At 63.3% G+C, this 20,738-nt stretch overlaps 2 protein-coding genes and 1 long non-coding RNA gene across 14 annotated transcripts in view; 1 reads left to right on the top strand and 2 right to left on the bottom strand.

The window, feature by feature from the left end:
• The window catches only part of DNMT3A (DNA methyltransferase 3 alpha), a 43,748-nt gene extending 40,542 nt beyond the window's left edge, over nucleotides 1-3,206 (bottom strand). Inside the window, exon 1 of the mRNA XM_038176362.2 lies at nucleotides 3,057-3,206. The gene's annotated coding sequence lies outside the window, so the exon portion shown is untranslated. The remainder of the gene's footprint in view (nucleotides 1-3,056) is intronic.
• Nucleotides 3,207-14,737: 11,531 nt separating this feature from the next.
• LOC119716381 (uncharacterized) lies at nucleotides 14,738-16,534 on the top strand. The gene is made up of 2 exons (XR_005264293.2): nucleotides 14,738-14,870; nucleotides 15,850-16,534. It is a non-coding gene; the product is annotated as an uncharacterized lncRNA (long non-coding RNA).
• The window catches only part of DTNB (dystrobrevin beta), a 194,579-nt gene continuing 189,735 nt past the window's right edge, over nucleotides 15,895-20,738 (bottom strand). For all 12 annotated transcript variants that reach the window (XM_072036668.1, XM_072036667.1, XM_072036665.1 and 9 more), the window contains one exon: nucleotides 15,895-20,580. The gene's annotated coding sequence lies outside the window, so the exon portion shown is untranslated. The remainder of the gene's footprint in view (nucleotides 20,581-20,738) is intronic.

The following is a 20,738-nucleotide window of genomic DNA, read 5'->3' as shown; positions in this document are numbered from 1 at the left end:
GATGCGGTGCCCAGCACTACGCTGCGCTGCTCCCTGGGGAGCTGCCGTGCACTGCAAAGCCACACTGCAAGCAAACTAAAACACAAGTTGCAGGCCTAAACACAGCCAGATCCTGCAGAGCATCAGCGCTAGCAAAGGCTGGATTCAGACAAAATTGCCCGTGGGATGGTCACTGCCAGGGACACCAGCACCAGGACGCGGCTCCGGTCCCGCTCCCCATCCTGCAGACGGGACGGTGAAAGCCTGGAGGGGGCCAGAACAGGGCCAGGGCCAGGCTCACGAGCTAAGAAAATGCCTCACGGCCGGAGAGCTCGATGGGTTTGGCTTATTGGAAAAAAATGGCCGAGAGATGATTCGATTACAGTGAGCAAGTGCCTTTGTGGGCAGCGAGCGGCGGGCAGCGCCGAACGCCTGCGCCGGGCAGAGGGACACAGAGCAGGCGCCAGAACAGGGGCTGGGAGCCGGAGCTGGGTGATGGGAACTGGGGATCGGGCACAAATCTGTAACTGGGAAGGGTGGCGGGACGCAGAATGAGCCCAGCAGGAGCGGTGCTTCCCATGCCCTGCGGTGCAGGAGCTGGCCCGGTGCGCCCCGAGGTCCCCTGTCCCCGCGCCGTGCAGGTGGCACTGGCAAAGAGCAGCCCCTGGCATGAAGAGCAGGTCCATGCACCGAACCGGAGGGGATGGCATCTCTGTACCTGCTGCAGGGCAGGTGGGCACCTGGCACACGCGTGTGCACCGGGGGTGTGCCCAACCTGCCACCCAGCTCCGGCTCCTGCTGCTAGTGCCAGCGGGTCCGGCCTCCTGGGGCACCGTGGGCAGCAGGGCGCAGGCAGGGTGCGTGGGCCGGCATGGGCAGGGGTGCAGATGCACATCCTAAAAATACCCCCACGAAACCCAGCACCTGGAGGGGCCCCGAGTGGCTGCACCGTGCCCGGGGCAGGCGGGGGCGAAGGGGCGGCCGCGGAGACTTCTCAGAGCCCCGGTATCGTGGGGGCTCCTCCGGATGGCGAGATGGGGGCCACCCCGTGCCCACCGACCCGGGGGGGCTCTCCCGAACACCCCCGTGCTCACAGCGCGTTCGGGCAGCCGGGGAAGCGCCCAGGCATCCCTCATTTCCTCGAGATGTCTGCGGGCAACTTCATTTTGCGAAAAGAGGCTCCTGCTAGGAAGTTTCGAGCTGACTCAGCACGAAAAGGCCACTGCACGCGCGGGAGCTGCCGGGAGCCGCCGCCTGGTGTCACACCGGCCGCTCTCCTGCTCGGGGACGGGTGCCGGGGAGGGGGGAGTCCGGCCCAAGCCCCCCGCTGCTCGCCCCCACGGGGCCGGGCGGTCACGGCACCGCTGGCTCCCGGCGCCCCGCACGCCGTGCGCAGCCCTGCCAGCACCGAGCACCAATCCCGTGGTGACACCGTCTACGTCACTCACACAAAGGGAAGAAATAAAGAAAGAGGAACTGAGCGAAGAGGAAAATTTCATTTGCCCACAGGTTCGCACGCACAAACACCCAAAAAGAGAGGAAAAAGAGAGAGAGAGGAGGGGAAAGGCAGCGCGGCGCTGAGCCGTGCCCGCGGAGGGGCCGGGCACCTGGGTGCCTGCTGGGCCCTGGCCCCGCTGCTCCCGGCCCCCTCCTGCTCGCAGCCCCGGGGCGCTCTGCGGTTGCTTTTTTAGTTCGCGTGGGTTTGGTTTTTGGGTTTATTTTTGTGTTTTCTTTTTTTTTTTTTTTTTTTTCCCTCTAAGAGAAACTTTCCGCGGGCACCAAGCACCCGGCTGAACTTCAACGGGCCTGGGGGCTGCGGGGCCGCACGGGGGGGGGGCAGACAGGGGGTGGGTGGGCAGTGGGGAGCAGGCAGGGACTGGGGGGGCAGGCAGGGGGCAGGCAGGAGGGGGACAAGCAGGGAGCACACAGAGCACAGGGGGCAGGCAGGGGGCACGCAGGGCACGCAGGGCACAGGCAGGGTGCAGGCAGGGTGCAGGCAGGGCACACAGGGTGCAGGCAGGGTGCAGGCAGCAGCAGCCCCAGCTCCTGGCCTGCACGCAGCCCGGGCATCCCCTGTCCCCCTACCCCCATCCCCTAAACCCATCCCCATTCCCTGTCCCCCGTCCCCTACCCCTATCTCCATTCCCTACCCCTATCCCCTACCCCTATCCCCTGTCCCCCATCCCCTACCCCCATCCCCATCCTGTACCCCCTGTCCCCATCCCGGACCCCTACCCCCACCCCCTGTCCCCTACCCCCATTCCCTACCCCTACCCCCATCCTGGACCCCTACCCTCATCCCAGACCCCCAACCCCTATCCCTATCCCTATCTTGTACCCCCTGTCCCCATCCTAGACCCCTATCCCCATCCCCATCCCCAATCCCCCGTCCCCTACCCCTTACCCCCATCCCCTACCCCTACCCCTACCCATATCCCGGACCCCCATCCCCTATCCCTATCCCCATCCTGTACCCCCTGTCCCCATCCCGGACCCCTACCCCCATCCCCTACCCCCCTCCCCATCCCCATCCCCTCCTCGCCGTGCGCCCCCCCTCGGGGCGATGCTCCCGGGACGGGGAGAACCGAGCCGGAGCGGGGCGGGGGGGGGAGAGGAAGAGGAAGAGAGGAGGAGGAGGAGGAGGAGGAGGAGGAGGAGGGAAGAAAAAAAAAAAAACAAAACACACAACACCGACACGGGGGGGGGGCTCGGGGGGGGGCCGAGCCGTGCCCGGGGGCGGCCGGCGCTGCCCTTCAGCCGCCCGCACGGGCGCTCAAGGACGCGGCGGGGCGGGGACGGGCCCGGGGGGGAGCGGTGGGGGGGGGCACCGGAGGAGGTGTTGTGGGGGGGGGGGGTCCGGGGGGGGGCCGTGCGGCCGCTGCCATCTTTTCCTGCTTTTCCCCCGCGCCCGGCAGCAGCGGGAGGTTGGGGACGGAGAGGGGGGGCGCACGGGCCGAGCCGTGCCAAGGGGACGGGGAAAAACCCGGGGAGGGGGGGGAGAAAAAAAAAACGGGGGGGTGCCCGTCCCCGGGGGGGGTCGTGGGGGCTTGCGGGAAGGGGGTCGGGGATGCCGTTACCTGGGGCCGTGCGGGCCCGGCGCGCCGTGCCGAACCGTGCCGAGCCGTGCCGTGCCGAGCCGCCCCGCGCCGCGCTGCGCTGCCCGGCGAGGCCTCCTCCCGCAGCGCCGCCGCCTCCACTGCAGCACCGAGCAGCCCCAACGCGCGGTCCTAGCGCCCTCCGCCGCCGGCACGGCTCGGCACGGCTCGGCACGGAACGGTTGGGCACGGGATGGGATGGAGAGGCAGGGTACCGGAGGCAGGGCGCGCAGCTGAGCGGTGCCGGAGCGCGGTGCGTCCGTGCGGTGCCGTGCCAAAAGGGGTACCGAGCCAAACCGTGCTGAGCCAAACCGTGCTGAGCCAAACCGTGCTGAGCCAGACCGTGCTGAGCCAGACCGTGCTGGGCCAAGCCGAGCTGAGTCAAGTGCCGGGAGGTTGGTGCGGTGCCAAGCCAGGCCGAGCCGTGCCGGGATGGCCCGGAGTGGGTCAAGGCATTGCATGGTGCGCGGTGCCAAGCCAGGGCAGGACACGGCGAGCCAAGCCGTGCTGGACCAGGATAAACCAAGCTGAGCCAAACCGAGCCGTGCCATGCCCTGCAAGTTGGGCCAGGCCAAGATGAGCCAAGGCCAGCAGTCCCGTGTGGGGCTGGGGCACAGCCAGGCTGAGCCCAGCAGTGCTGAGCTGTGCCGAGCCGTGCTGGGTGCAGCTGAGCGGTGCCAGCCCGTGCAGCACTGCCCTGGGCAGCACCAGGTTGTGCCATGCCGAGCTGAGCCGTGCCACGCAATGCCGAGCTACAAGGGCTGCTGCCAAGGCAAGGGGCTTCGTGCCGTGCCAGGCTGTGCGGTGATGGTGGGAGCAGGGCCAGGCCAAGCAGGGCCAGGGGTGCTGTGCATGGCCGGGGTGCTGAGCCGTGCCATGCAGGGCCAAACTGTGTTGAGCAGTGCCAAACAGAGCCAAACCGTGCCGTGCAGTGCCATGCAGTGCCATGCAGTGCAGTGCGGAGCTGTGCCGTGCCCTGTGATGACCTGTGCCAAACCATGCACGTGGTGCCAAACTGTGCGGTGCTGGGCGATGCGGTGGTGCTGTGCAGTGCCGTGCCGTGCCGTGCAATTCTGGGGCAATGTGTGCCCTTAGTCCCCCAGTGCCACTGAGCTCTGACCCCCTGGGGGCATCTCTGGGTGCCTCTGCTCTGGGGCAGTCATTCCAGGCACCCTTACCCCATGCCCCACGCCCCAGCACCCCACGTTGGCCCTGTTCTGTCCTGGCCAGAGGTGCCCAGAGGGGGTCCTGGGGCCATGTGGGGACCTGAGCACCCCCTGGGTGTGTGCTGGAGGCCAGATAACGGGCACAGACACACCATGGGGGCTCTAAACCAGAAGATGCCCAAAACAAATCAGCAATTAGGCTGCCTTGAGGTGTGCAAACACCCATGAGGTGTCCTGGAGGTTGTTGCTGGCGATGCCCCGGGTGCTGGGTAGGGGCTGGAGAGCCAAGATCAACACACCGGGAGCACCGGGGCAAAGCCCTGGACTCTGCGTGGGTGCTGTCATTGCCCCCCACCCGGTGGGGACCAGCGTGGGGACCCTCAGTGCAGCACGCCGGGCGTCCTGCACTGTGCAGGGGGCTCTGCAGGGGCAGGGGGCTCTGCAGGGGCAGCGCCCCACAGCCCCCAGCATGGGCACGGAGGGGCCCGGCCGTGCCACGCGGGCTGCAGCCCAGACAAACCCTTTTAGGCAGGGACCCAGGCTCGCCTCCAGTGCTGGAAGGCGCCTAGCGCACATGGGGGCACTGTAAAATAAGACATTAATTAATAATAATAATTAATGTTACATTCCCCTGACTTGATACGACCGTCTTGCTCACTGCTGCAGGGGGAAGCTGCTCCCTCTCTCCCTCGCGCTCTAATGGCTTTCTTGAACGCGTGCCCGTGCCTGGGGCTGGGCAGGGACACGAGCACGGCGCGGCCCCTCCACTGCCCCCGTCCCATGCAGGAGGGCAGAGCTGCCCCCCCCCTGCTGCCCCGTGCTCCCCACCCCAGAGGATGCTGCAGGTTGGGGGCTGGTGTGGGCAGCGCACTGGGGGCCCGCAGCAGCACCGATGGCCACGGCGCAGCTGCAGCCACGGTTCCAGGGACCCAGTGCAGCTCTGGGCATCTCCCTGCAATGATTGCAGGTACGAGGAGGAGCGATGGCTGCCCTGAGCGCTGGTGTGTCATCTCGGAAGTATTTGAGATAAGGGATCTGCCCCGTCTCCCCTGTCGTGCTGCCTCTCGGGGCCCCTCGGCAGCGCAGCGTGCCAGCTCACAGCCTGGGACCCCAGGGTAAGCGTCCCTGCCTCGCTGGCCCGGCGCGCCCAGGCGGCTAAGCCCCTGCTCTGGAGGGGTGCCAGGGAGCTATTATCAGCCGAATAAATCCCCACAACCATGTTGCCCCGTTCCCGAGGCGCTCGGCAGCCTTGTGAGGCAGGTGAAGGCCTCGCTGCGCTCTCCCCGTGCCCTCTCCGCACACCACGCTCCATCTCGTCCCCGGCAGGAGGTATTTTTCCAGATGCTCAGCGTGCCCCAGGCTGCCCTCTTATCCAGTGACGATCTTGCAACACAAGCATGTGCCCTGGTAACCGGCGGCCGCCGTCACTGCCTCTCTGCAGGTCTCCTCGGCGGCTGGCAGCTCGTTTGCTCCTTCCAGGTCCTCGCTCTTGCATTTGGAGCCCCGAGCTCGGCGTGCGCCCTGGCTCCCCGGCCGTGCCGGCGCTGCGCTGCTGCTATTTCGGGACACTGGCACCGGCGTGGGCTGCGGTAGCCGCCTGCAGACACGCTGACCCCATTGAGCTCCCCGGTGTCCCCGCAGGCCCTCCTGGGCCACCTCCATCCCTGCTCCAGGTTTCAGCATTTTGTTTCTGCCTCGGGCCGCCCGGCTTTCTCCCCAGGCTCCCACCGCAGAGGTGAGGTGCGTGGGGAGCTCCAGCTTTAGCACCCTGCTGGGCTCCGCTGCGGCTGGCGCACGTGCGCTCCCTCTCCCATTCCCCGTCTGAGTCTTGCCGCGCTGTAGGAATTTTTTAACATATCCCGAAGCCATACCCTAATTGCTCTGCTGCTTGGCACACCCTTCCTCTCCTTTCTGCGGCCCCTGCGGCTTCCCTCTCATTGTGTTGCAAAACTGCAGGTGACTGGACCCGGCGTGGCTGGCCGGCGGCCAGCAGCCAGCAGCAGCCCGGGCATGCACAGCCCCGCACGGCACGAGGCCGCCTGCGCCGCGCCGGCAGGGAGTGCGCCCAGCAGTGCGCAGCGAGCGGGGCCGTGCGCGGGGCCCGGAGTGGTCCTGGCACCACCAGCAGCTGCTGCGTGCACACGGGTATGGCTGCACCAAGGTGCAGCTGTGGGCAGTGCCCCTGCGTGGAGGTGTAGCTGCGTGGAGGTGTAGCTGCGTGGAGGTGTAGCTGCGTGGAGGTGTAGCTGCGTAGAGGTGTATCTGTGTGGAGGTGTAGCTGCGTGGAGGTGCTTTCTTTGGGTACGTCTGTGTGGAGGTGCATCATGAAGGTGCATCTGCGTGGAATTGCATCATGGAGGTGCCTCTGCGTGGAGGTGTAGCTGTTTGTAGGATATCTTCATGGAGGTTCATCTGCATGGAGGTGCCTCTTGTGGGTACACCTGCATGGAGGTGCACCATGGAGGTGCCTCTGCATGGAGGTGTAGCGGTGTGTAGGACATCTGCATGGAGTTATCTGCATGGGGGTGCATCCTTTGGGTACATCTGCATGGAGGTGTACCCGTGCGTAGGATGTCTTCATGGAGCTTCATCGGCATGGAGGTGTAGTTTCGTGGAGGTGCCTCCTGTGGGTACATCTGCATGGAGGTGCACCATGGAGGTGCCTCTGCGTGGAGGTGTATCTGCACAGAGGTGCCTCCTGTAGGGACATCTGCATGGGGGTGCCTCCTGCAGGTACCTCTGCGTGGAGGCACACCGTGGAGGTACATCTACACGTAAGGCCAGCCCGATGCAGGCACATCATCACGCACCACGCATCATTTCCCCCTGTACTCGGCTCTGGTGAGGCCGCACCTCGAGTACTGTGTTCAGTTTTGGGCCCCTCGCTACAAGAAGGACATCGAGGTGCTTGAGCGGGTCCAAAGAAGGGCGACGAAGCTGGTGAGGGGCCTGGAGAACAAGTCCTATGAGGAGCGGCTGAGGGAGCTGGGCTTGTTCAGCCTGGAGAAGAGGAGGCTCAGGGGTGACCTTATTGCTCTGTATAAGTACATTAAAGGAGGCTGTAGAGAGGTGGGGGTTGGCCTGTTCTCCCATGTGCCTGGTGACAGGACGAGGGGGAATGGGCTAAAGTTACACCAGGGGAGTTTTAGGTTGGATGTTAGGAAGAATTTCTTTACTGAAATGGTTGTGAGGCACTGGAACGGGCTGCCCAGGGAGGTGGTGGAGTCACCATCCCTGGAAGTCTTTAAAAGACGTTTAGATGTGGAGCTTAGGGATATGGTTTAGTGGGGACTGTTAGTGTTAGGTCAGAGGTTGGACTCGATGATCTTGAGGTCTCTTCCAACCTAGAAATTCTGGGATTCTGGGATTCTGGGATTCTGGGATTCTGTGATGTGTTCCTACAGCCCTGGCTCCATGCAGACAGAGCCGGGTGCGCGCAGGTTGGTGCGGGCGCAGCAGGCGAACCCGCGGGTGGCAACGGGGACCTGGCAGGGACAAAGCCACCCTGGTGCCCCACGGTGCCATCGGCAGGGCAGCTTCACAGGGACGGCCACCGAGCAGCTTTGTGGGTTTTGCTGTGTTGTTGAGGCGCGGCTGAGCCCTTCAAACCCGCCGGGAAGTCAGCCTTTGTACTGTGCCCGCCGCGCGGCTCACCGGGGACACGGAGCCTCCCCGCCTCAGCGTTAATCATTGCCTAGAAACACGCGCCTCCGCGGCCTGACTTTTGACTTTGCTGAAGTAGAGAAAAGGGAAGCGGAGGGTTTTTCCCCTCCAGATGGTGACTGATATTTTCACCGGTGACTTCTGCCGGGGCCGCGGGCGGGCGGGCGGGCGGGCAGAGCGCCCCGGGGCAGCACCGCGAGGCGTTACCTGCCCGCCCCGCCGCACGTGGGCTCCAGGTGGGGGCTCGGGGTGCAGGGAAAAAAAAATCGGTGTTCAGGTGTTTTGCACTCAGGTTTGCTAGAAGAAAGGAAGCGCTGCCTGCCACGCGGGTGGGACGGCGCCGGCTGCGCACGGGGGCGAGGGAAATGGCACCGAGGGAAATGGCACCGAGGGAAATGGCACCGAGGGAAATGGCACCGCTCCTCCTCCCGCGCCCGCGTCGCCGCTGCTCTCGTGTGGGTCACGTGCCCAGGACAGTAAATAAAGGCGCTTTAAATTTCGGTGCTGCCCAAATCACAGGCGTCGTGTTCCACACCCAAGGCTTGTGCCTGCTCCTCCGGCACAGCCGGCGGCGAGCGGGGCCGGGAGCGGGGCCGCGGTGCTGGGGTGGCGCCTGGGGGGCATCTGGGCTGCAGATGAGGCACAGCTGGCGCGTGGTTACTCATCTCTGCCTGTCTGCCTCTGTCTGGCAGAGGTGGTAGGATGCTTTTCATCAAAACACTTCCTGATTCTCTCTCTTCACTCATCAGAAGGTTTCACCCCTTGTTTCTGCTTTTGCTGACAGGTTTTGGGGATGGAAAACATGACTCTCTTCAAAAACAGAGCCGTCTTTCCCTCTTGTTTTGAATCCCCCCTTTTGAAAGGAAAAGTCGATGTGAGGAACATTTGATGTTTTTTTTTTTTTTTCCCTACTTCCCGTTGACCACAGCGGGCCCAGGGGCCGGGCAGGATCCTGCACGGGGCCCCCCAGCTCCGCACCCGCTGCTCCCACCCTCACACCTCCTGCCCTGCCCTGCCCGGCAGGGAAGCGACAGGACAAGGGGGGCAGCTTTAAGCTAAAAGAGGGCAGATTTGGGTTAAATGTTATGATGAAAGCCTTCCCTGCTGCAGGCTGCCCCAGGAGCTGGGGGTGCCCCATCCCTGGGGGTGCCCAAGGCCAGGCTGGATGGGGCTGGGGGCAGCCTGGGCTGGGGGCAGGGGTCGTGCCCATGGCAGGGGTGGCACTGGGGGCACAAAACCACTCCAGGATCCCCCACTCCTGGGGATCACGGTGCTGGGGTCCAGCCCTGCACACTGCCTGTGGGACAGGACCGTGCCCCACGTGCCAAAATCGTGCTGGCAGCTCCGTGCCACCCTGCACCGTCCCCGCCACCACCTCGGTGCGTGCCGGGCTCGAAGCGCTGCCGGGGCGCATCGGAGCGTGCCGGGCGCCTCTCGAGGCACGGCGGGGGCCGCATCCTGTTGTCACCGCGCCCGGCAGGAGGAAGCTGCTGCTGGCCCACGGGGGGGAGGAAACGGCTGGGGCCGGCCGGGGTGCGGGCACCGGGGGACGGGGTCTGGGGACGGGGCCCCATGCGCCTGGGGACGGGTGGATCTCGGTCACCCTCGCTGAGCGAGCCAGGGACACCTTTCCATATTGTGTGTGTGCTTGTGTTATTGCATGTGGTTTTGTGTGTTTTTATGTGTTTTTGTGTGTTTTTATGTGTGTGTGTGTGCCAGCAGCCCCCCAGCCAGGCTCGGTGGCAGGGGGGTGGCGTTTGCTGGTGGGGAAGGGGCAGGCGCTGAAGGTGCCGTGGAGCGTTCAGGCTCCATGGGGAGCTACGAAAGCTGTGCACAACCACAGCCACGAAGTCACCGAGGCTGGAAGGGGCCTTCAGGGCCACCACGTCCCCCATCAGCCCCACCTGCTGAGTCCCACCGCTGAGCCACGTCCCTCAGAGCCACATCCCCGCGGCTCTCCAAGCCTCCAGGGATGGGGCTGCCCTCAGCAGCTCATTCCTGTGCCTCACGACCCCTTACTTGAAGAAATTCCTCCTGATATCCAATCTAAACCTCCCCTGGCACAAGCTGGGACTGTTTCCTCCCATCTTACCACTTGTTGCCTGAGAAAAGAGACCAACAGCACCCTCACCACCACCTTCAGGTAGCTGTACAGAATGGTGAGGTGTCCCCTCAGCCCCCTCTTCTCCAAACTAAACCACCTCAGGTCCCTCCTAAGTCCTGTTTTCCAGTCCCTTCACCAGCTTTATTGCTCTTCTCTGTGCTCAGCCAAGCACCTCAGTGTCCTTCTTGTAGGGAGGGGCCCAAATCTGACCACAATATTTGAGGTGCAGCCTCACCAGTGCCAAGTACAGGGGACTCTCACTTCCCTGGTCCTGCTGGCCATGTTATTTCTGTGGGCTCGTGCTCAGCAGGCTGTAAACCATCATCCCCAATTCCTTTTCCACCAGGCACCTTTCCAACCCCTCTTCCCCGAGCCCGTACCGCTGCGAGGGGTTGTTGTGCCCCACGGGCAGCCCCTGGCACCTTGCTGAATGTCACGGGACTGGACTCAGCACACGGAAAATTGATAAGGGATACTAAAAGCATCGAGGAAGAGCCTCTGGGCAGCACGAGGAGGACAATAAAGGGAACTGAAGCACACCGGGAACAAACAAACCCTGGTGGTGATGTGGAACCAACCCTGGGTACTGATGGAGCAGCTCTTCTGCTGCGGCACGGTGCAAGGCTGGCGGGGGGTGCTGCTGGAAACCCGGAGAAGAGGAGGAGGAGGAGGAGGAAGGCCAGGGGTCATCATTGTCCCATGCTGGGTCTCGGTGCTCCATCACAGCCACCCCACGTTTCCCTGGCAGCAGCAGGACGGGGCCAGGCGTGCGGCCGTGGGCCAGGGGCGCACACCTCGGCCTGGCAGAGACCCTGCTGGGGGGCACCAGGCTCTTGGAACCCATTGCATTGACCCCACAGACCACGGAAGGAGCAGCTCGTGTCCCTTCCGTGCCTTGCCCTGGTCTGTGCCTTGCACCACCGAGGGCATTTTGCAGCCCCCGAGCCCCCTTGGGGTGCCCGGTGGCTCTGGTGTGCCGCATGGAGACATCTCCGTGCCCCTGCCCGGTCCCAGCAGTGTCCCACAGCTCTCCCATCACATCACCAGCAGCAGGGCTGGGTCAGGCGTGCTCCCAGCTCACTCCATCCCTGCTGGGGGCTCAGGGCTCAGCCCAGCCCCGGGGGTGTGCAGCTGGTGCCGTGCAGCCCACCCGCACCACGCCACCGGCCCCGCGGGGCTCCCTCAGCAGCCACCGCTGCTCCCAGCCCAGCAGCTTGGTTTAGGCTAATAGGTGCAATTATCCCGGGCTTAAATCTCGGTGTGACAGGAGAGGTCAGAGCCGGCTGGAGGAGGGCAGCAGGCTCCTGGCAAGAAGTTTCCTCTGGGCCATAAATCTCCCGTCCCGCAGGATGGAGCAGCAGCAGGGACGGGACGGTGCCCAGTGGTGCCGCTGCCTGCTGCGGGCGTCTTTGGGCTCAAAGAGGCTCCTGGTGGGCCTGGGGCATGGCTCTGTCCTCCCATGGCCCTAGCAGGGGTGCGGTGCCCACCCCCGTCCCCATCTCCATCCCCATCCCCGTCCCCATCCCCATCCCCACCCCAGCAGCGCAGCCTCGTCACCGAGCGGAGCGGTGGCACGACGACGTTCCCCGTGACAGGTGCCAATTTCAGAGGCAGCTCCCTCCGGGGGCTCGGGCGCGGGGATTGGATTAATGAAATCTCGCCGAGAGGGCGGGTGCCAAATTAAGCCGGTGACACACGGTCAGCCCGTTTAGTCAGCGCTGCCTGCGCCGAGGGGGCAGCGGCTGAGGCAGGCTCTGCGCGGGGAGCGTCACGCGCCGCTGCAGCTGCCAGGCGTGCCGGGCTGGTGTGGGAGCAGCGGGCGTCCCCCCCCCGGCCTCTGTCAGCCCAGAGACCTCACAGGCTCTGCGAAGCGCTCGCCCCTGGGCTGAGCATCCCTGGAGAGCATCTGCAACAGTGCTGGAGGGAGGGGAAGCCCATGGGAAGGGGCAGAGCTGAGCCCCCGCGGTGCCCCCTGCTCCCCGATGGATGCGGCAGGCAGGAAGGGTGCCCCCCCGGGCACCACCTCGCCCCTGGGGGGTTTTGGGGCTGCCTGTTCTGGGTGCTGCTGTAGGAACGGGGGGAGCAGATGGAGGATGTGCCAGAGGGGGAATTGGGGTGCTGGTGGAGTGGGGATCCCGACTGTGCCAGCCCCGGTGAGCATCGCCCTCAGTGCATGCCTGTGCCAGCCGTGGTGCAGGGGGATGGAGCCGGTGCCCCCATTCTCAAACCTGACCCCCCCCTGGGAGCCACATCTGTGTCAGCATTTAGCATCGCAGCGCTGCTTCTGCCGTGGCACGGCTGTGCCATGATGTGCTGTGCTGTGCCATGTCCTGGTGCCGTGCCACATCCCGGTGCTGTGCCACATCCCGGTGCCGTGCCAGGCTGGCTGCAGCATCCTCCCCGTGCCCCGAGCCCCCGCTGCAGCAGCCCGGGGCCCCGCAGCCCTCGCTCCTGACCTTGTTTCCACGACCGCTGGCTCCTCGTTACGTAACCGCTGCTGAATTTCTGCGCACACATTTGGGGGGGATCTGCTGGGATGCTCCTGCTGGAGCTGCGGTGGCACTGATGCTGCTTCCACACCGCTGCTCCTGGCCCCCTGAACCCCCCCCCTGCACCCCCTGCACACAGCGAGGAGGGTCCCGGTGTCCCAGAGTGCGTCAGGGGGTGGCCAGGATGGACCCCGCATGTCCCAGCCCCTCGCCTGGATGCCCCCCGTCAGGCATCGTGTCTGCAGAAGGATGCTGGAAAGAGCTTGGAGACACCCCCAAGTGGGGCCGTGTCACCCCGAGCCACATCCCAAATTGCCACCGGGGCTTGTGGCACCCTGCAGCACCCCCCGGGGGCTCACCCAGGCCGAGCTGTGCTGAGCCAGTCCCAAATTTCCCCGGCCATGTGTAGCTGCACTGCCTGCACGGAGGCACCGGGTGCCCCCAGACCCCTCCCAGGGCACCCAAACGTCACCTCTGCCCCTCTGCCAGCAGGACGAGGGCAGGGACGTGAGCACCTTTGGAGAGGGGGGCACGGTGGCCGTGACCCCCCTGGGGACCAGCTCGGTCCCCATTTGCCCACTGGGGTGACGCCGTCTCCCAGCCCTGCGGTGGGGGACAGGGGAATGGGACCCCCCCCAGCACCAGCACCGTGCCCGGCGCCCCCGCACCTGCAGCTGCCCCCACCCCTTTGGGTGTTTGCCCTGCGCTCGCCCACCGATAACCCCGGCGGGCGCTCCCCATTCCTGCCCCAGCAATCATTAATTTGGCTGCCCAGGGTGCGGGGCAGAGGAGGAGGAGGAGGAGGAGGAGGGCTAGGGAGGAAGCACAGGGGAAGGGCCCCGGCTCACAGCCTGTGGCGGTGAGTGGCAGAGGAATTAATTTTCCGGTGATGGATGGAGCCCCAGCCCCACCGCAGCCCAGGGTGGCCATTAAACGGTGCAAATGAGGAGAAATCCCAGCCCCCGAGCCCCGGGGTCAGAGCGCTTACATGGAGGTCGCCCGACCCCGTGGCGGGGGGAGCCCGGAGACCACCCCCCTGCCCTGCTGCTGTGCCGGGGGGGCGAGCTGTGGGGCTGCCCCATAGTGGGGATGGGGTGGCGGTGGCACAAGTGTCCCCCCCAGGGACCCCCCTGTGCTTCCAGGAGGATGGAGACCACAGCAGGGCCCTGTGTAGGGGGCCAAGGGGGGGGTCTGGGGTGGGAGCAGGGACCCCATTCCCAGCCCTTTGTGGTGCTGGGTGCCTGTGAGGCCAACAGGAGGGACCTGGGGTCACTGCAGGGTGCAGGACCCCGTGCAGTTTGGGGGCACGGCAGAGGGGTGGGCTCCATGGGCAGGGGTTTGGGGTCTTTCCCAGTGCTAGACAGGGGGTTCTGGCACAGGGTCCCCAATCCTGAGCCCATTTGCGGGGTGCACGGGGGCCCTGTAGGCTCCATGGTGCCCCCGAGAGCCCTCAGGGTCCCCACGGGGCTCAGCCCTTGCGCTGTGCCTGCAGAGCAGGAACCCACCCCCTCCTCCGGGCTGGGGGTAATTGGGTTTAATACAGCGCTAACGAGGCATGAAGATATTATCACCGAGAGAATAAACAGGGGGGGCAGGGAGGGGGCAGGGGCCGAGGCCAGCGGATGGGTCCCCCCGCTGCAGCCTGCAGAGGGGTCCTGAGCCCCCGCACAGCACCCACGTCCCCTCGGCACAGCACCCGAAGCCCCCTCGGGAAGGGGTCAGGGTGCGGGGGGGACCCTCCCCAAGGGGTCAGGGTGGGGACAGGGTGGGGACAGGGTGGGGGGGACCCTCCCCAGCCGGTCCCTGGGTGCTGGTGGCTGTGTTGGGAGCAGCCGAGGCTTCTGCTGGGGGCTGCTCAAACCAAATTCTGCACCCGTGACGATTTGCGCACCTGTGTGCGTGTGGGTATGCGCACGCGGTGGTGCCCGGGTGTGCACAGAGGCACAACTGCACCAGGACCGTGCCCACGTGTGCATGGGAGCGTGCACACGCGCGTGAGCAAGCTGGGAGTGTGCACGAAAGCGTGGCCGAGCGTGCTCCAGGCGCAGAGCACCGTGCCCATGCGCTGCGAGGACGGGCGCAGGTCCCCTCCTGGGCACCCCGTGGGAGCCCCGGTGGCACCCCAAAGCCCCGTCCCGGTGGTCCCGGTGGCTGTGGGAGATGCACCAGGGCGAGCCGCTGCCCCCGGGTGCAGGCATCACCACCTGGTGTTAATCACCTGGTGTTAATCACCTCGTGTTAATCACATGTGCTGATTGCTGGTGCCAGTGCCGGAGCAGCGGAGCGCGGGGCCTGCAGCACTCGCCCTGCGCCCCTGCAGAGCCCGGGGGCTCTTCTGGGTTTTTCCAATTTATTTCCTTAGCAGGACTTTGCGGTAAGAGGGTCCCTCGTGCTGCAATTAGGAAGCAGGAAGGGCTGCTGCAGGGTGTGATTAGAGAAGCTGGAGCTCCAGCACGGCCGGGGAGGGAGTGGAGGATGAATATTCAGGTCGGGGCTGCAGGAGGGGATGCTCTGTGCTTGCAGCCCCCCCAGGACCCCCTGCTTGGCGTTTCCCTGCGCTGGGCACCAGCTGCCCTTGCTCACACGGGGCTGCGAGCAGCACGAAGCCCCCTGAGCCCAGCAGCAGCCCCCCTGGCAGGGGAGGGGGTGGCATCTTTCCCACTAATCCCTAAAGCAAACGAGTGCCTGGAGCTGTGCCAGGGAGCGGAGGGGATGCACCTGTGCCCGTAAAGCCACGGATTCCTGGGGTTTAAGGTTTCCTCTGGCCGCGGGCCGGCGGCGGAGCCACGGCCATGGCAGCAGGGACACATCGGGGTGGGATGGGGAATGAGCCCCCACCCTGGGGGCAGCAGGTACCGGCACCACTTTTTGGGGAACCAAGGGGACAACAGCCCCGTGTGCGTGGCAGCCCGGAGCCCTCTCTGCTGGGTTTTTGTCCCCGCTACCCAAAAGGCGCAGAAAAAAAAAAAACACAGAATTTTTTGGCACTGCATTAGGAGATGGAGGCTCGAGGTGTGTGCACTTGCCCCGATTCTTCTTCTTTCCGTCCTCCAAAACCTGCCCTGGCTCCTGCGGCCAGATGTGCTGAGCGGTGCAGAATTTGTGCCGGGAGGAACATCTGGCAGGGCTGCGCCGCCGGCGCCGGACCCATGGCACAGATGCGGCCCCGAACACAGGCAGCTCTGTCTGCTTGCAGTGACCTGCACCCATGACAAATGCAGATAATCCCCGGCTCTGCTATTTCATATAAATACACAGCTAAGTGTTGGCAGCTGCTTTCATACCATGCCGTGGTTTGGAGCAGCAATTTCCTACTAAAATCTCTCCTTTTTTTTTTTTTTTGGCTTTTCCAGGAACGTTTCCACTTTTTCTCGCATGGTGAAGGGACAAGACACCCCTTAGGGATGAGATGAATTTATTAAATATTTGGCAGACGACAGAACATGGCTTCCAGTTTACAGGTTCCTACCAGAGACATTCCCATCACTTACAGCATCTTCTCCAACACGTGCTTGTGAAACGCTCCCGCTCCAGCCACGCACGTGGACGCGCTGGGTGCCAGGGCTGGGTCCCCAACCCCATTGGGGAGGTGGGGGGCAGCGCTGGCCACGTCCCCGAACCACAGCCACGTCCCCAAGGCAGCAAGGACTCAGCACAGCTGGAGATGCTCCGAACCCACACACGTGGAGGGGCTGCAGAAATCGCCAGCGCCAGCTTCTTCCTTCTCCAGCCCCCGACAGGACTCGTGGCACGAGGGACGCGGCACACTTTCCCATGAGAAAACATTTGGTAATGGCTTCCTGCTTCTTTTTTTTTTTTTTTTTTTTTTTTTTTTTCCCCTCTGAAAAGCTGCAAAGCTTGATTTAAACCTGGAGCTGTGAGGATTCCCACCTGGTGGTCTCCGGGGGTTTCTCTGTCCGTGTGCACGCCGCGATGCTGGGGGGCTTCCAGTGTCCCCACGGGGGAGCCGCGCACCCTGCAGGGCAGGTGCCACTCGGTGCCACCCCCTGCACGTCCCCACGGGACACGAGTGTACCCGCCGAGCTGCCAAACCCAGCAGCTCGCAGAGCACGGGCTCGGGGTGGCCGCTCCCCCTGGAACCGGAGCAATCCCCGAGGAAAAAGAGGGCGATGCGGAGAAGGAAGTGGTTTCCAAACCACACGTTTTGTACGCTGCTCCTCGGGCGAAAACAGGCATTGTGGGCAGTGACAGTGAGGAAATTAAAGCACAGAAAGGGGCAGAAATCACCTGAGAGCAATCAGCAAATATCAACACCCCATCCCCAGGGTTTGGCTGCAGCAGACCCTGTCCCCCCCCCAGGGCTCCCTGTCCGTGCCGCACCCAGCCCTGGCTTTGCTCATGACCCTCACTGCTGCGTCCAGGCAAAAAAATGACCATCCAGCTGTAAAAACAACCCCCGGATTTGAAAGGAAAGGCTCTGGGCTGGCGGTGCAGGGCCAGCACAGGACCAAGGCAGCACGTCCAGAGGCAGCAGAGCTCACCAGGTGCAGTGCTGGGTGCGCGGCCACAGCTCCACGGGGCTGATCCCAAAACACCACGTCCTGGGTACCCCACCAGGGCCACCTCAAGCGGCTCAGGAGCAAACTTTTCCTCCAGCAAGATGAAAATGTCCTCAGCAGGGGAATGGGCACACCCTGGAGCTGTAACACCAGAGGATACAGCCTGGGGGAATGCATTAAAGCCTGGCCTGAACCGTTCCTCCCGTGGGGTTTAAGGCGATTATTCCCAAGGCAAGCAATAGCTCACACACAGTTTTCAGAGTCGACCACAAGCAAGCTCGGGTGGTTTGGTTTCCCTACACGAAGCCCCAGAATGTCACCAGGGGAAGCGCCTGGCATCGCTGGAGTGCCAACCACTCACAGGCATCCTGCTGCCTTGCACGGGTCCTGCTCACAGCCAGCAGCAGCGTGTGTCCTGGTGCTCTACGGGCTCAGATGGACCCACCTGTGGCACTCCCCATCCCAGTGCAAGACCAGTGCCTGCTGCCAGGCTTCTCAGACAGGGTCCGAGCGGGTGGCACCGGCGGTGGCCTCCTGCAGCATCACGGTGGTGACAAGCCCCGAGCCCGTGGCACTCCTCAGGGTCACCGCTGGTGCTTGGCAGCACGCACCACGGGGTGGGATGCCCACGGCATCGTTTCCGTCGCCCGCGAGCAGGCAGCACAGCAAAGCTGTCAGCAGCAGGCTGGTGAGGGCGAGCGCAATGGAGCCTCTGTGCCGTGACGCACGCAGGCAGCACTGCAGTCGCTCCCGACAGCCCCCGGTGCCCGTTTGCTGCTGCTGGCTGTGCTGTGGCAGCGGGGTGCCTGCAGCCTGGTGGCACACGGGTCCCTTCTGCCCCGCTGGTGGGCTCCTAAAGCAGCGACATCCTCCCTGGAACAGCAACCTGCACGCCCCGGCGTTGTGATTACACCGAGCATCTGCTAAAACGCTTTACTGGCTAAAATAAATGGCACTGCGGGTGAGGTAATGCAGGGCCGTGGCACCGGGGGTCACGTTTAACACACACACACACCAAACACACCCCCCGTGTCCCGGCTGTGCCTGCTAACACCCTGGAGCTGTCAGGTTTCCAAACAAAGACCAGGCACCGTGGCGCACGCAGCGCTCAGCCCACGGGCGCAAACAGCCCCGTCCTCCGGTGTGCAGCCCCTCGCTCCTGCAGGACGGCACCTCGTGGGGTGCAGGTCCCCGAGGGGCTCACGCTGGGGCTGGGGGAGCTGGGCTGCCTGCTGCAGCGCTGTTGGAGGAATTGTTCCTTTAGGAGGCAGCAAGGAACAAACCCAAGCGGCGCTGCGTGGGCAGAGCTGTGGGAGCGCATCTCAGGGGGTTCCTCGGTGCTCCACAGAGGTGGAGACCCACAGGGAGACACCGAAGCGCCTGTGCCAAGTGCTGGATGTTCAAAACCCTCCTAGAAAGCCCCGGGTAGCTGGATGGGGTCTGGAGCAGACCCACAGCTGCCTCCCACACGTGTCCCCCATGTGCCTGTGACACTGTGGGGTGTGGGCAGGCCACCCATGGGTGTCCCAGCCAGCAGGGGTGGGTGCATTGGTGGTCAGCGTGTCCCAGGGCAGCCAGACCTCAGGCTCGGAGATGTGCCTCGTGTGTGGCTGTGCCCCAAAAATCAGCTCGTAGTGAGGGCAGCGTTAGGTGACATTAGGCGACAGATGCAGCAAGAGTTTGGCCTCACTTGGGGTGAACTGTGGTGACAGAAGCGAGAAGGGAAAGTCGCAGGGTGAGTAATAATAGGAAAAAAAAGCAGCAAATATGATGGTCCCCGGTGAATCTAGGTTTCACGTTTAATGTGTGTCCGTGATGGCTGCAGAAGGCGGGCGTCCATCCGTCCATCCCTTCCTTCCAGCTCCGAGCTGCGTGCCGGGCACCCCGAAGGTCCTCCTGCCCTTCCTTTTGGGAGCACTGGGGCTGAGCCTCCCCTTCGCCACTGCCCTTGCAGCCTCCAGCTCCTGGCCTCGAGGCTCAGAGGTGCTCAGCCTCGCTGGAAGAAGTGTGGCCTTGGAGGATGCAAACCCCTGGTGGACCCCACTGGGTTGTTTTTGGTGGGACAGGGGACAGGGAAGGGGTCCTGCGGTGGCACCGCAAGGAGGAGCCCGGCGTGCGCAGGACTGCTGGAGGCACCACCACACCATCGGGTCCCTGAGCACGGCCACGAGCAAAACCCTCATATTTTGGGCACTCCGAAATGTGCATCCCCGTGAGTCGGCACAGCTGCATCCAGACGACTCGTGGCAGTAACTGCGCAGCCGAGAGCGCACAAAGGCGACCACGAAACCTTCCAAGTCCTTCCAAGTGCACTGTGTTTGGCAGGCTGGAGCTCACACGCTGAACCAGGTTATCATCACTTTTCTTTCCTTCTTGACAGCTCGTTCACAATATTTATACTCAACTAAATCTGCGGCCACCATGTCTGTTTATTTTTTCTCTCCCCAAGGGCTGTAGGTACCTAACGAGCACTTTGCGCCAAGAACCGATGCAGCGTATCGGTTCAGACAGGAAGAGAAGCTGAGGGTTGGCTTCAGGGTTTATCACTCCTTTCCATTCATCACCCTTGATAAATATTTATAGATGCATTAGGGCACTCAGCTCCTTCCACTAAAAATAACATTCCTAAGCACCAAGAAAAAAAAAATAATAAAATCACTGGTGATTGGAACTGATTACGATGTTTTCTAAGCAGCTATAAAAGAAAAGCCCAGCGAGGATCCAGACGGTGGTGAGCCTGCAGCCTCAGACTACACAACTCTGTCATTCCTCTTCATTTTAAACAAACCTGAACTCGGCTCTCAAAAATTAATGCGCGGATGCTAATGGCAACCTAGCAGTGCTCGTCCCTGAATTCCCTGCTTGGGAAGGGAAATTTTGTAACAGTCTACAGAAAAGTATGGAGCCAGGAATCCCCGCCAGGCACTCACCCAGGGTTTATGGCCCATAATTGCAGTTGCTCCTCCTCTTGTTACGCATTCCTCTCCCCTTGACATGCCCTGTCATTTACTCGGAGAACGCCATGCAACATCAAACACTATGGCAACCAAACAGTGATAGACGGAGCAGTATTTTTAGAAGGCGGGTTTTTTTTAGAGGGTCTGCACTCAGAATCCCCTTTGTGTTACACGCGAGGAGACTCAAAAGGCACAACGCCCGTTTTTTCATGCATGCCGAGGGTCAGAAGTCGGGAGGAAACAACCAGCGTGTGATGCGATTATGACACCGTTTGGTAGGAAATCCAAAAAGATCAGGACACTGAGCAGGAGCAGGGAGAATTCTCTTTCCCCCCTTTTTTTTTTTTTAACCTCCCATAAATTGCTGTGTTCGATGGGGCGCTGTCTGATTAGTAAAGACATTTAGGAAAATAGTACATGCAGTAACCTAAGAGGCAAATGCCCGCAGGGAAAGCCCTCCAGCTGGTTAGGAGAAAGCCGCTGCCGCCAGCAGGTGGTTGGGATCGCTCACAGTTGCACGATGGTGGATGCATCAGCTGAAACGTGCCTCTTCCGAAGGATGCGGAGACGTCTTCCGAAGAGGAGCTCGCCGTGTTGCCCTCTGTGCCTGTGCCAACAGAAACACAACGCTGGGTGAGAATCGCGGGGAGCAGAGCTCGGACTTTGCAAGCCAAGGTGAGGCTGGTGCCGGGCACTTTTCCCCCAAAAAAAGAGCAGCCAAGATCTGCAGAAAGAGCCCCCGGAGGTGCTGGGACATCCCAAGCC

Source organism: Anas platyrhynchos, chromosome 3, assembly GCF_047663525.1.
Source record: "Anas platyrhynchos isolate ZD024472 breed Pekin duck chromosome 3, IASCAAS_PekinDuck_T2T, whole genome shotgun sequence".
Taxonomy (NCBI): domain Eukaryota; kingdom Metazoa; phylum Chordata; class Aves; order Anseriformes; family Anatidae; genus Anas; species Anas platyrhynchos.
Note: the sequence above shows the minus strand (reverse complement) of the source record. Positions and strands in the feature narration are given on the sequence as shown.